Source organism: Vulpes lagopus, chromosome 13 (genome assembly GCF_018345385.1).
Source record: "Vulpes lagopus strain Blue_001 chromosome 13, ASM1834538v1, whole genome shotgun sequence".
NCBI classification, from domain to species: Eukaryota; Metazoa; Chordata; class Mammalia; order Carnivora; family Canidae; genus Vulpes; species Vulpes lagopus.
The window spans coordinates 34,324,888-34,341,332 of NC_054836.1; the positions used below are offsets into that span (position 1 = coordinate 34,324,888).

General features: G+C 35.0%; 1 pseudogene; it reads left to right on the top strand.

The window, feature by feature from the left end:
- The first annotated feature begins 5,838 nt into the window (after nt 1–5,838).
- LOC121475095 lies at nt 5,839–7,088 on the top strand (annotated as a pseudogene).
- Nucleotides 7,089–16,445: the final 9,357 nt, after the last annotated feature.

Consider the following 16,445-nt stretch of genomic DNA (forward strand, 5'->3'; position numbering starts at 1 on the left):
ATGTATAATTTTTGGATTTGCAGCATTAATTTTCCCTAATATTACAGATACTGTACGATTCTAAGAATGTATGTATGTTTACCTTTACTGCGTCACTGAATAAAGTTGTTATTTTCTATAAAAAGAGCATTTAAAGAAAAGAACACACATTTTCCCCTCATATCCTCAATAATTCTGTTGTCAAAAAACCTATTAGAAAGCATAACCTTGGGGATACCTGGGTGGTTCAGTGGTTGAGCGTCTGCCTTTGGCTCAGGTCATGATGCTGAGGTCCTGGGATTGAGTCCCACACTGGGCTCCCCATTGGGAGCCTGCCTCTCCCTCTGCCTATGTCTCTGCCTCTCTCTGTGTCTCTCATGAGTAAATAAATAAAATCTTTTAAAAAGAAAGAAAGCAGAACCTTATTTGCTAGCAATTTTCACCTAAATCATAGGTTAAATAACAAATGGAAATATGGAGCATCTATTCATCCCATCATCAGAAATGGGCTATCAAAATTCCCTTGAATAGCTTAAAATTGGAAGGTTCTTCAGTGTTAAGGGCTCCCTTACAGAACTACAGAAACCTGCTATACAGAAGGGGACATATTACTAGATACTCTGGTTTAAAAATTGTTGAGTGAAAAGGAGAAGTTCTAGGTATGATGTCTAAGAAAGTTCCCAGACCCAAGGATTGTCCCACTGCTACTTACTGTGTTTGGGGATGCTGCACCTGCCACTAACAAAAGTTGCTGCATCAGGAAGCCGGTGGCTTGGACCCACGCTGCCACTACCATCATCTGAACAGAATAATTATGGTCCCTATCCAAATAACTTAGTTCTAAATTCAAGTCTCTTGTGTGTGTACCAGACTGGAGGAACCCAAATCACACCTGGAAACTTAGCCAAGGATATATGTGGCAGTGTTTTGTTTTGTTTATTTTATCCTCTAGTTACTGCAATACTGGAAGTCATAAAATTAAGAAGCTGGAATGCATGTTTAAGAAAACAATCCATAGGATCTACCACAAATGCTTACTGTGATTTTCACCAAATAAATAAAGAAGTCAAATTGCAAACGGAAGAAGTTATACTTTCTTCACTCAATCATAAACATTATGGTCAGAATGATTTATCTGCTGTGTTCGTGAAGATCATATTGGGACCCATATTCAAAACTAGTGAAACCAAAGGAAATATACTTTTAATTTATTAAAGGCAAAATTATTTGTTAAAAAAAGTATAAACATAATTCATGAAAATATTTATACACACCCATATTATACTTCTTTAAAGCCAATAACAATCTTCAATCATTTCCTCATCCATTTTAACCAAATTTCCTTTGGTTATAAAAGTTGAGTTCACTGTCATATGTTTGCCAGAGAAATATTACAACTTTTGCTTGCTGATGTTAATTTACAGTCCCTAATTTTAATTAATGTATACGTATTACATATGTATTACATATTTCGATTACATAAGCTTATTATTTTAAGATAGAATATTTCAGAGATATTAATCAGAGTATTTTAGGTTCCTTACTTCTTGGTTTGAACCAATTGTCAATTTCTCTCATATCATGTTCACATAACATAACAGCAAACTGGGAGATGCAAGATGAAATAATATCCATAAGTACTCCTATAATGGCAAAAGTCAATTTTGGTTTATGTAGAGCAAAAATTCTAGAATATAACATATTGGGGAAGTTTCTATTCTGCATTTAAAAAACTGTTTTAAACATGAACATTTCTTTGGAAATGTGAAAAAAATATTTTTCCAGTGAAAGTATATAGTATTTCCTAAATGTGAATCCTAGTAAACATTAAAAACAATTAATTTTCTCAGTCTAACCTGCCCTAAATAATGATTTCTTCAAGTCAATGAATTTCATTAACTTTCACATGTTCATCCAGAAAACTGAAAAGTTGAAATTTTATCAAAAGATTACTTGAGAGGAAAGGAAGCTCTGTGGTTCAATGCAAAGTCAGATGTTATTAACGAGCGTGGACTGCAGCTGTAACACATGAATCATTATAAGGAGCTGAAAGTCTCACTGTTCAGTGCACAAAACTATTAGTCTAATTCAGCCTCAGTTAAGTGGTAAAAAGTTGGCAATGAACCAGGTGGATTACTGGATGTAGTCATAGTGATAAATCGAATTTTTCTTTTATAAAACATAGGCATCTAAGTCTCATTCCCACAAGGACAGACGAATCATACTTAAGACCAAAGATATAGGATTAGAAATGTCTAGATTAAAGTTTTGTAGACATTTTTTATGGTCTTCAAAAAAGAGATACAAAAAATCAGATTAAAAAAATCTCAAAAAAAAACCTCCATAATGTTTACATGTCAGCAACATAGAGAATATGTTTCAAAGACCACAACCCCAATTACTACTTTAAGTAGAATCATGAGGTATTTCTGAATAGTGGGACTATGAGTAATTTTTAATAAAATTTTTTATCTCTATTTTCCACAATGAACATTCATTTCTTTTACAAAGAATAGCCTATAAAATTGTTATTTGCAATCCTCTTCAAAAAAAAAAAGCAAGTTTTAAAATATCTGATAACATAGAACAAAGTTGTTTAAGAAATATTTTTAGCTTAAATTGTAAAAAAATATTTATATATAAATTCAAAATATTTGCCCTTAGAAATAAGATATAACAATCTATGGAGTACTTTTACTTTCAAGTATGTCATTTGGCCATCACAAAAATCCTGTCAAGTAGATGGAGTGTTACTTTTTTCATTTTACAAAGGAGATCATAAAAGCTCCTAGAGAAAAAAAAAAAAAAAAAAAAAAGCTCCTAGAGAAAAGATATTTTGTCCAATGTTAAAACAACTTGTAAATGGCAAAAACAGAATTCTAAAGCCCCTGCTCTATGTCATTTATGTGCTTTCTAAACCAACTCTAAATAAAAAGTAATCTCAATCACCTCTCCTACATCACAGTAAATAAAAAACCAAAAAAAAAATATTTTTTTGAAATCACATAATATAATGGAAAATGTTTTATCTTCTACCTGAAACACTAATTGTTTTTAAAAGAGAGCATACTCCGAAAAGATGATTTGACAATCTAGGCAATGATAATGGATTACCTCCATTACCAGGTAAACAATGAATTTATTTTATCAGGATGTTGGATACACATCATCTCTACTTTGTGTTCTACCCAAAGCAGTGACTCTAATGTAGGAAATCTGGCTAAGTAAGAGAAGATCTGAAGAGGTAGGGGGTGAGGCATTTTGGCAGACTGGCCTCTTCAATCCTCCTTAGAGTTCTGACCAGCCCTGATTAATGTGAAAAAGCAACTAAACACAGTACCATATGTTGTCTTAACCCTACCTGGCTAATAAAATCCAAAATACTAAAACCCTCAGGGAATATTTAGAATGAACAGATATGATTTTATAGCAGACTTCCTAGTATAATCTGTAACTGCCTGAAAAAAGAATTAAAAGAAAGCACAAGATAGATGAAGTATTTTATTTTAAAGATTTTACTTATTTATGAGAGAGAGAGAGAGAGAGAGAGAGAGAGAATGAGCAGGGAGAGGGGTAGAGGGAGACAGGCAGAGAAGAAAGAAGAATCTCAAGTAGACTCCACAATGAACCTGAGCCCAAAGTGGGGCTTGATCCTACAACCCTGGGATCATGATCTGAGCCGAAACCAAGAGTAAGACACTCAACCTAGTGAGCCTTCCATGCATCTGTAGATGAAGTATTTTAATGCTTGAAATTACAATATACATCTAAGGGTAGAAGTTGAATACTTAGTAAAGTATTAGTACTTTACTCTCAAAAAACAACTTGTTGAATTATGCCACAACCTGTATTATACGATACTATGCTCAATTGAAATTATAGATGAACTCTTTTTAGAGTTTATTTCTTTTTAGGCTATAGCTGCTTCTAACCTCAAGAGAAAACTGACTTTAAATTTTAAAATGAAAAATCCATTTCTACAATGGTGAAAAGGCTTCATATAAATAAAATATATCTTCTACCAACAGGTAAGTACTGCCAAAAAGCAGCCTATATGTTAAGAAGGCAAATTAAACATTTATTCTAGGAAAGAGCATATTTTATTTAGCTGTGTTTTTAATGATAAGTAATTGAAAATTCCAAATAATGTATATTATATGTAGCTTCTGAAAATTCCAAATAATGTGTATTATATGTAGCTTCTGAAAATAGTTTTCTTCTTAATAAAATGAACAAGAACAAACAAAAGTTATTTAAAATGATTAATGCAATGGAAATACAAAGTGCTATGGGCAGATTGAAGTGAGATTGTTTTTAAAGATTTTATTTATTTATTTATTTGACAGAGAGAGCACAAGTAGGGGGAGCAGCAGGGCAGAGGAAGAGGGAAGCAGGCTCACCGTGGAGCAGGGAGCCCAATGTGGGGCTCGATCATAGCACCCTGGGATCATGACCCAAACCAAAGGCAGACACTTAACTGACCAAGCCAGGCACCCCAAAGTGAGATATTTTTAACTTCAAATTAGCAACATCAACAAAAAACAGGTAATTTCCAATCCCAGTTACAACATGACAAAACAACTGTTCTCATGTATACTGATGAGAATTCAATTTGGTCCAATCCTTATGTAAAATAAAATTAACAATTTTTTATTATTCTAAAATTTTATTTATTTATTTATTTATTTATTTACTTATTTACTTAAAGCATGAGTGGAGGGGCAGAGGGAGAGCTAGAGAGAGAGAGAGAGAGAGAGAGAGAGAGAGAGAATCTCAAGCAGACACTACACTGAGCACAGAGTCCAGTGTGGGAATCATTCTCATAATTCTGAGATCATGAACTGAGCTGAAACCAAGAGTCAGACACTCAACTGAGTGAGCCACTGAGGCACCTAAAAAATGACAGTATTTACCAAGAGTCTAAATAAGATTTACATGCACTGACCTTGAATTCTCCAAATGAGAAATAAAAGTTGGACCTTTTTTATACATGAAGATAGTCATTGGAGAACTATAGGCTAGAAAGAGAGAAAGAGAGAGAGAGAGAGAGAGAGAAGAAAGAGAAAGAAAGAAAGAAAGAAAGAAAGAAAGAAAGAAAGAAAGAAGAGAAAGAAAGAAAGAGAAAGAAAGAAAAAGAAAAAAGAAAAGAAAAGAAAAAGAAAAGGAAAAAGGGAAGGAAGGAAGGAAGGAAGGAAGGGAGGAAAGAAAGAAACTACTGATAATACATGATATGTATCTATTAAGGATATAATGGGTATGAAAACTATGAAATAATATTGGGGAAAAAACTTATCAACAAACAATAAAGTTAAACATCAGGATCTTAAATTACACAAACACCCACAATTACAATTTTACTTTAAAAATACAGAAAAAATATGTCAGAATCTTAACAATGATTGGGCTTCAATAGTGGTAAGGCTATAGATAATTTTTATTTTATCATTGCTGCTTGTATTTTCTACATTTTGTATGAAACATGTTAAAACCTTGACTTTAAAAAAATAAGAAACAAAAATAACATAAAGGAAGTAAAATTTTGCAACCTAAATTTCAGTGTAACTATAAATTCCATTTCTTTTCTCTTACAGAAATGATATCACTTTTGACTCTTAAGTCTTACATACCATAATTAAAACTCTTAACATTTGATCCACTTTATAGATTGATCAGTAATTAAACAGAAAGACAATACAAAATAAAAAGTCACACAAGATCTAATTTTGTTTTGCATTTCATGCATTACCTTGACAAATAATGAACATTTGATAAATTCAGTTGTTAAAATCCAACTCTGAAGAAAGTCAGTATATGATATCTCTAATAAGAATGTTTACTTTTTGACCCAAATCAGAGGACATGGCGAACCAGATTATCAAGTGCAAGGCTGCAGTTGCCTGGGAGGCAAGAAAGCCTCTCTCTATAGAAGAGGGAGAGGTGGGGATCCCTGGGTGGTGCAGCGGTTTGGCGCCTGCCTTTGGCCCAGGGTGCGACCCCCCCACGTCGGGCTCCCGGTGCATGGAGCCTGCTTCTCCCTCTGCCTATGTCTCTGCCTCTCTCTCTCTTTCTCTCTGTGATGACTATCATAAATAAATAAAAAATTTTTAAAAAAAGAGGTAGAGGTGGCATCCTCAAAGGCTCATGAAGTTCGAATTAAGATTATTGCCACTGCAGTTTGCCACACCGATGCCTATACCCTGAGTAGGGCTTGATCCCGAAGGGAGTTTTCCAGTGATCCTGGGACATGAAGGTGCTGAAATTGTGGAAAGTGTTGGCGAAAGAGTTACTAAGCTGAAGGCAGGTGACACTGTCATCCCACTTTACATCCCACAATGTGGAGAATGCAAATTTTGTCTAAATCCTAAAACAAACCTTTGCGAAAAGGTAAGTTACACAGGGAAAAAGGATTAATGCCAGATGGTACTAGCAGATTTATTGCAAAGGAAAGACAATTTTACATTACATGGGAACCAGCACATTTTCTGAATATACAGTTATGGCTGATATCTCTGTTGCTAAAATTGATCCTTTAGCACCTTTGGATAAAGTCTGACTTCTAGGTTGTGGCATTTCAACTGGTTATGGTGCTGGCTCTGAACACTGCCAAGGTGGATGGAGCCTGGCTCTACTTGTGCCGTCTTTGGCCTAGGAGGAGTTGGATTGGCGACTATCATGAGCTGTAAGGTGGCTGGAGCCTCTGAATGTATTAATCCCCAGGACTTCAGTAAACCCATCCAGGAAGTGCTCATTGAAATGACTGACAGGGGAGTGGACTATTCCTTTGAGTGTATTGGTAACGTGAAAGTCATGAGAGCAGCACTAGAGGCCTGCCACAAAGGCTAGGGTGTCAGTGTCATAGTTGGAGTAGCTGCATCAGGTGAAGAAATCACCACTCGCCCATTTCAGCTGGTAACGGGCCCTGTATGAAAAGGCACTGCCTTTGGAGGATGGAAGAGTGTGGAAAGTGTCCCAAAGTTGGTGTGTGACTATATATCCAAAAAGATAAAATTGATGAATTTGTGACTCACAGTCTGCCTTTTGACCAAATTAATGAAACCTTTGACCTGTTGCACGCAGGAAAGAGCATTCAAACTGGTGTAAAGCTTTAAATTCAACAGAGAAAACATGTCCATCCTTGTACCGAAGTCTTGTGGTCCAACTGGAACAGTCAGACAAGCAGGGAGATGCTCTTCCAAGTTCACAGCCTCTTAGACCTTCTCTACTACTACTTCTAGAGTAACTTTCTCTAGAGAATAATATTTTTTGTAGAATTCATAAATCTCTAATCAAGGACAAGGCTAATACAGCCATAAATCTGATTTCTGAACTCTCCTTCACATGAATAATTGCCAACCCATTAAGGAATACTTTAACATAATAAAAGTAATTTCTGCATTAAAAAAAAGAATGTTTACTTTTGGGGCTCCTGAGTGGCTCAATTGGTTAAGCATCTGCCTTCAGCTCAGGTAACCATCTCAGGGTCCTAGGATTGAGCCCCTAGTCAGGCTCCCTGCTCAGCACAGAGTCTGCTTCTCCTTCTCCCTCTGCCTCTCCTCCTGCTCTCATTCTCTCTCTCTCTCTCTCTCTCTCTCTCTAATAAATAAAATCTTTTAAAAAAAAAAAAAAGAATGTTTACTTTTTATTCTTCAAATAGTGACCATGCCCTGTTCCTTTAATACTCTGAGAATTGTTGACAATGCTTTAAAAAAAAAAAAAAAAAAAAGCCCAGAAACATACATAAAAAGTGAATGGTTTTTAAAAGAAAATTAAATAAATAAATAAATAAATCTTTTAAAAAATAAAAATAAATAAAAAAATAAAAATAAAATTATTTGATTCATTTCAGGATCACAATTGATTTATTTCTTTTTCCAAGTTTATACTTAAATTCCACTAGTTAACAGACAGTGTATTATTAGTTTCAGGTGTAGAGTTTAGTGATTCATCACTTCCATAAAACACTTGGTGTTTGTCACAAATGCATTCTTAATATCCATCACCTATTCAACACATCCTCCCACCTACTTCCACTCTAGTAACCATCACTTTGTTCTCTATAATTAAGTCTATTTTCTGGTTTGGCTCTCTTCTCCCCCCAACCCCTTGTACTTTAGTTCTGTTTCTTAAATTCCATTTGGTATTCATCTTTCTCTGACTTATTTTGCTTCACACAATACACAGTAGCTCCATCCATGTTGTTGCAAATGGCAAGAGTCCATTCTTTTTGATGGCTGAGTAATATTCCATTGTGTACATATACCACTTCTTCTTCATCCATTCATTAATCGATAGACATTTAGGCTCTTTCCGTATTTCGCTATTGTTGATAATGCTGCTGTAAATACTAGGGTGCATGTATCTCTTCAAATCAGTATTTTTGTATCCTTTGGGTAAATATCTAGTAGTGCAATTGCTGGATTATAGGGTAGTTCTATTTTTAACTTTTTGAGGCACCTCCATACCATTTTCTGGAGTGGCTTATACTAGTTTGCATTCCTAATAGCAGTGTAAGAGGGTTCCCCTTTCTCCATATCCTTGCCAACACCTGTTGTTTCCCATGTTGTTAATTTTAGCCATTCTGACAGGTGTGGGGTGATAACTCATTGTAGTTTTGATTTATATTTCCCTGATGATGAGTGACGTTGAGCATTTTTTTGTTTGTCTGTTAACCATCTCTATTTCTTCTTTGGAAAAATGTCTATTCATGTCTTCTGTCCATTTCATAACTGGATTATTTGTTTTGGTAGTGCTAAGTCTGATAAGTTCTTTTTACAGATTTTGGATACCAAACCTTTATCGGATATGTCATTTGCAAGTATCTTCTCCCATTCCGAAGATTCCCTTTTAGCTTTGTTGATTGTCTCCATTGTGCAGAAGCTTTTTACCTTGATATACTTTCACTAGTTTATTTTTGTTTTTGTTTCCCTTGCCTCAGGGGACAGATCTAGTAAGAAGTTGTGATAGATGATGTCAAAGAGGTTACTGCCTGTGTTCCTCTTTAAGATTTTTATACTGTCAGGTCTCGCTTTTGAACTTATTTTTGTGTCTGCTGTACGAAAGTGATCCTGTTTCATTCTTTTGCATGTAGCTGTCCAGTTTTCCCAACACCATTTGTTGAAGAGACTTTTGTCCATTGAATATTCTTTCCTACTACTCTCAAAGATTAATTGACCATGTAATTGTGAATTTAGTTCTGAGTTTTCTATTCTGTTCCAATGATCTTGATGTCTGTGTTTGTGCCAGTACCATACTGTCTTGATCATTACAGCTTTGTAATATAACTTGAAGTCAGGAATTATGCCTCCAGCTTTGCTTTTCTTTTTCAAGATTGCTTTGGCTATTTGGGGCTTTTTGCAGTTCCATACAAATTTTAAGATTCTTTGGTCTAGCTCTGTGAAAAATACTGTTGGAATTTTGATAGGGATTGCATTAAATATGTGGGTTGCTTTGGGTAGTATAGACACTTTAACAATATTTTTTCTTCCATGAGCATGGAATGCTTTTCCATTTCTTTGTGTCATGTTCAGTTTCCTTCATCAGTGTTTTCAGGAACAAAATTGATTTATATCAATCGTTATAAGTTAGAAATTGCTGCATATAAATATCTAGTAATAATGATTATTCTATTCTTTTTTTCTTATATTTGTAATAAACTGATGATATTACACTTACATTCTTTTTCAGGGATATCAAGGAAGAACACTTTAGAATATGGTTAATGATTATTTTTGCTCAAGACTGAAAATACTAAGCACTGGAATAATAATTATGGCATACAGTATTTGAGGCCAAGATAAGAATCTTTTAATAAAATTTAATAAAGTTATACGGTTAAATTTTCTAGATTATAAAAATAAGGTAATTTACAATCTAATGTTTATATCTATTGGAAATTCTCACTAGATTTAAGATTCTCTTCCCAGGGCAGCCCGGTGGCTCAACGTTTTAGCGCCACCTTCAGCCCAGGCCGTGATCCTGGAGTCCCGGGATCAAGTCCCATGTCAGGCTCCCTGCATGGAGCCTGCTTCTCCATCTGCTTGTGTCTCTGCTTCTCTCTCTCTCTCTCTCTCTCTCTGATCTCTCATGAATAAATAAATAACATTTTAAAAAAAGATTCTCTTTCCAGAATTTGCTTGCTTATTATTAAGCAATCAATCTAATGTACATAATTCTTTATTGCAGTCTTTATCTCTACCTCTGTAACTGCCTCATACCCTAGTTTGGACTTTTTGTCACATTTTAAGACTTTTTGTAAGGACATTTTAGTAATATTTTAAGGCTGAATTTTCCTTTGTATAAAAAGAATAATTTTATTATTTGATGTGATTAAATGTTTATACCTTCTTAAGGTATCAATGGATTCCTCTGCCAGGTGGCATTTTTAAATGTTTTGTTTATGTAACCAGCATTTGGGGCTTATTTAATGCAAATGAAATAGTTTTAAGGATTAACCAACCATGATAATGAGGTTGGCAAAAATGATATCCAACTCTTAAGCAAATCACTGAAATCCTAAAGCCCAAAGGAGGAATAAAACACAGCTCTGGGAACAGGGGTAAGTTCCAAGAGTCAGGTCATGTTGAAATGGTAAGGGATAAGGCAAGGCAGGGATACTAGTAGGAGAGAAACTTCTGTGGGTTTTGAGAGGATGTTTTAGTGTAGTGTTTAAGGAACATGCTAGACTTGACACACAGGGGCAGTTCTGACACAACTGAGTGAGTACTCCATTACCTGTGGTATTTATACTTCAAAACATAGTCTATGAGGCCCATGAAAGGAGGGGCTGTGGTACTTTTCAAAGAACTTGAATCTAAACACTTGAATCACAGTATAAACCTCTATAGTGGCTCAATAATATTGCTGAGCATTTGATTCACTTCATCTTTAATATTCTGCCACTGAATTTGCTTTAATATAGAATATGTGGACAGCTCAGTTGGTTAAGCATCAGACTTGATTTTTGGCTTGGGTCATGATTTCAAGAATCATGAGATTGAGACCCATGTCAGGTTCTGTGCTTAGCAGGAAGTCTGCTTGAGATTTTCTCCCTCTCCTTCTGACCTTTGCACTCTCTCTCTCTTTCTCAAATAAATCTTAAAAATAAAACAAAATAAAATATAGAATGTTTACAATGGTTCATATCTATTAATGCATTAACATTCCCAAGATGGCTATATGTGGCATTCATCTGTAAGTGGCACCTGGAGACAAATACATCTATCTACCTCATCACACATACCTCTAAAATAGCACTCTCAAACTCTAAGACCAATAAAGCAAATAAAATTAAAAATCATTTTAAGGGGTGCCGGGGCAGCTCAGTCAGTCAAGTGCCAACTCTTGATTTCAGGTCAGGTCATGATTTTAGGGTCATGAGATCAAGCCCTACCTCAGGCTCCACACTCAGTGTGAAGTATGCATGAGATTCTCCCTCTCCCCCCCCTTATTCTGCCCCTCCCCCTGCTTGTGCTCTTTCTCTCTCTCTTTCTAAAATTAATAAATAAATAAAATCTTTTAAAAAATCATTTTAAAAACTGCTAAAGGAAAATAGAAGGAATCTTGTTTTTTCAGGTTAGTCAATCCTCTCTGTATTACATAGTCATGTACTTATGTTTTAATTTTACTTTTTATATGTAATAGTGATTTTAGATTGGTCTAAATTCTTTATAAGGAATAATTTTTACCTATTCTCAATTTTCATGTACTAAGGTTTAACTCTGAGTGCCTAGAGGCAGTGAGAATTCATCCAAAAGTTAAGATCCTGGGATTGGTAAGCAGAGTATGGGCAAGGGCAATTGCAGTTTGCTTTATAATCTTTCATATAACTACACTTACCTCTTTCCAATTTGAATGTTACATTTCTAAATATATATATATATATATAATATATATTATATTTATATATATTTTTATATATTTATATATATAAATTAAAATTTTAAATAGGATAGTAACTATAATATGCAAAGGAATGATGAGACTGAGCAACACACTTACTTCAATGTTACTTTTAATGTAGGTTCACAACCAAAAAAGTGGTTTCATAAAAAGTACTGACCTAAGGAAAATTTATTTAAGGATAAATAATAAAAACAAGTGTCTAAACCTAAATGCAAGAAAAGATCATTGGAGGATGAAATAGCTAAAGTCTTACAGAACTGATTACATTAGTTGGGGTAGGCTAATGGTTGTAACAAACAGCACCAGTATCTCTGAGGCTTAATGTAAGATCTATTTCTTGCTAATGTTACATTCTTTTGCAGTCACTCAAGAACCCAGATTTCTTCTAGTTAGTGACTCCACAATTTCCAATTGCTTCTCCCACTCCTAAATGATCAAAGAGAGCAAATACGGAATAAGAAATATATACTATATCTACATATAATATACTAATTAATATTATATAAATATAGTAATTAGTATTATAAATATTAGTATTATATATTACTTAATATATAATGTATGTTTATGTATATTTATTTTATGTAAATTTATATATTTATAGGTTATAAATAGATGTGTACTTTTTAGGGTCAGAAGGTATTTTTAACATACTATATTTTTCTTCAAATTTGTATTTAAATTCTAGTTAGTTAACATATGGTGCAATATTGCTTTCAGGAGTAGAATCCAGTAATTCATCACTTATGTACAATACCCAGTGCTCATCATAACAAGTGCCCTCCTTAATACCTATCACACATATAGCCCATCCCCCACACACCTCCCTCCATCAACCCTTTTTGTTCCCTACTTTTAAGAGTCTGTTATGGTTTCAACATATTTTGAATTCTAACTCAAAATACTTTTGTTTCTTTTAAAAATATATATTTTATTTATTTATTTGACAGAGAGAGACAGCATGAGCAGGGGGAGGAACAAGGAGAGAAGGAAAAGGAGACTCCCCACTGAGCAGGAAGCCTGATGCAAAACTTCATTCCAGGATATTGGGATCATGATCTGAGCCAAAGGCAGATGCTTAATAGACTGAGCCACTCAGGCACCCCAGAATACTTTTTTTCTAAGATGTGGTTAAATCTGAATGTTTCTTATAAAGCAAGTCAATATAAAGAGACATTAAATAACTATCAATGCAAGCATTGTATTTCACTGATATGGTAAAAACAAATCAGAAGGTTTGTGAATCACCTTTGTGATATCAAAGGTCCCTTTCAAGTTAAAATTCTATTACTTTATTACATGAATCTGATTTCCCCCAAGTTCCTCATTTTCAGGTAAGCCATTTATAGTTTAGTAATGGTGCATGACCCATGTTTCTGCTGAGGAAAATGTTATGGGCACATTGGGATAAAGATCCCCTCAGGTTTCAACAGTCACAAGCACCTGTTACATTGATCCAGTGTTAAGGACCAATGTCATTTTCTACAGATGCTCTGACCTGAAAATAGTGAGAAATACGAAGATCAGTATACAAACAATCCTTGGACCTGATTTCTTTCTTTTTTTTTTTTTTTTTTACAGTATCTTACATTGCAGCTCACAGTTCCCTTTTTACAGATCATATGGTTTGCAAAAATTCACAGAAAAGCAAAGTGAGGCTTAAACATGATTTATAAATATCCATGGGCCATAAAATTTTGCAATATTTTTGCCAAGAAGTTTGGCTTCTCTCTGAGATGTTAATATGTTTGACCTAATGGAATATACTCAGAAGGTTGCTGGTCAAGGGCTATTCATTGTTATGGGCTAAACTGTCTCCCCCAATTCAAATGTTGAATTTGAATGTGACCTCATAATGTGACTATATTAAGAGAGAGGGTCTTTAAAGAGGTTAAATTAACTAATTAAGATTAAGTGAGGTCATTAGGTGGGCTCTAATTTCATATGACTGGTGTCCATATAAAAGATTAGGACATAGAAATGCACAGAGGGAAGATCATGTGAAGATACAAAGAAAAGATGGCCATCCACAAGCTAAAGAGGGAGATCTCAGAAGAAATCAACCCTGCTAAAGCACTGACCTCAGACTTTAAGCCTTCCGAACTGTGAGAAAATAAATCTCTGTTGTTTAAGCCATCCAGTCTGTGCTACTTCATTATAGCAGCCTTAGCAAACTAATACACACAATGTTTATTAAAATCTTGTTCCTCAAGTGTTTTCAAACACATGTTCTCCCAATTCCTGAGACAATTCTTGTTTTCTCTAAAATGGATTGAGGAAGGTGGGTGGCTCGGTCAGCTAAGCATCCAACTCTTGGTTTCGGTTCAGGTCACAATTTCATGGGTGTGGGATAAGCTCAGCATCAGGCTCTGTGCTCAGCAAAGAGTCTGCTTGAGGATTCTCTCCCTCTCCCTCTGCCTCTCTATCCGCTATCTCACTCTAAAATAAACAAATAAAATATTTTTTAAAAGTGGATTGAGGAAATTTATTGTGAACCCAGACAGTCAGTCTATCCAAGGGACTCTTTTCCCCCCAGTGGTTCAGAGATCACTCAGGATTATAAATAATTTATGGTGGGGCCCATAGTCTCCTAATAAAGATGACACTCTTCTAGCATCAGTGCAGAATCAGTCCTCTATGGCAGACTCTAAAACACAAGATGAAATTCTCAGTTGGAAAGCCATTATACCAGTAGCTACTTCTCTTGATAAGAATACCTCTGAGGGACTTGATTTCAGAGTATACTTCGGTCCATGTGGTCTTTAGGTAGGACCTCACCAATTTGTGGAATTCTCTGAAGCTAAGAGGCTGCTTCTCAGAGAGACAAAAAATTCCAAAGTACAATTTGGTAAACCACACTGTTCACTATGAGAAGAGAAAGAGGAGAAGCAGGTAGCTGGGAAAATATGAATCTGTGTCCCTTAAGAAGGATCATTTGTCTTATTGCTATCCAAATATCATAAAAAAGGAATACGTCTTGAATGGGAGACATTTTAATATGTTCTTGAAGACCACAGCAGTGTTTCCCAGAGTGATCCTCTTGGAAAACTAGCTTCAGGAGATGTTCTTCCTTATAAGAACTTCATGACCAAATGGATTTTTAAAATACTGCACTCCTTATCAATACTCAGGGATTCAAAATTTATATAAATATACAAAAGGCCCTAAGAAACCCTATAGATTAAAAAAACAAGCCCCCAAAAGCACAACTATTTAACTCTGTCAAATCCACCATTTCTCAAACCTATCTGACCAAGAAACTCTTATTAGAATTATTAGCAAGCAGGGGATCCCTGGGTGGCTCAGCAGTTCAGTGCCTGCCTTTGGCCCAGGGCATGATCCTGGAGTCCCAGGATCGAGTCCCACATCGGGCTCCCTGCATGGAGCCTGCTTCTCCCTCTGCCTGTGTCTCTGCCTCTCTCTCTCTCTCTCTCTCTCTCTCCTCTCTCTTTCTCTGTGTGTGTCTATCATGAATAAATAAATAAAATCTTTAAAAAAAGAATTATTAGCAAGCATGCTACATGATACAGTTTGGGACTACAGTTTTGAAAAGGTAGTCATGAAGAAACCCTGCTAGATAGTGATGAAACAGATATATATACCACAATTAGAATGTGAAAGAAACTGAATTTCCCTTCTCTTAATAATAGTATTTAGTTGCTAAAAGGAAAGCAATAGACTTATCTTAGTCATTCTAATATACCTCCTCTCCCTTCTTAGAATTTATTTGATTATATATTTCTCTAACTGCATGTACCATACTAAATGCTACAACACATATACAAATGCACAATTCAGCTTTACTGTTTATTTCCAAAGAATGTTTGGCATTTATCTGTAGTGGAGTAACGGCCCTTCTGAACTATGTTAAGAGGCAGCATGAAGAACAAAAAAGGAACTTCTGTAAGTATGACTTGACTCTAATTACTCCTCACTGAGAAAGCTGAGTAGTTCTATGTAATATCTGTCAAAAAGATGACTGATTCAGAGAGATTTGGCCCCAATCCCTTGGCAACCATTTTAACTTTGTGACTGTTTATGCCAAAAGCAATCAGCCCAAACTGTACACATGTCAGACACACACACAAAAAGTTATCCAAAATGATATGAAGTCAAGTGCGGAGTTAATCCTTTCAAATAAATTGATAGTTTTACAGTTTTATGTGGTATATTTACCTACCACTCTAAAGTGTAGAAGATATGTCTGAGATATGAAATTAATACTGGGTTGATTTTGTTTAATTTAAAAATATTTAGCCTGCATTGTTAAAGATTTTATTTATTTATTTATTTATTTATTTGAGAGAGAGACATAGCATGAATGGTGGGAGGGGCAGAGAGAGGGAGAGAGTTTCAAGCAGACTGTTTGAGCATGGAGCCTCCTGACATGGGGCTCAGTCTCACAAGCATGAGATCATGACCTGAGCCTAAACCAAGAGTCAGATACTTAACCGACTGAGCCACCCAGGCACCCCTAGCCTGTAGTTTTTAAAAGAACCTGTCCTTCAAATATTTATTCACATTTGTCAAAAAAAAAAAAAATAGGTATTGTCAAAGCTAGAAAA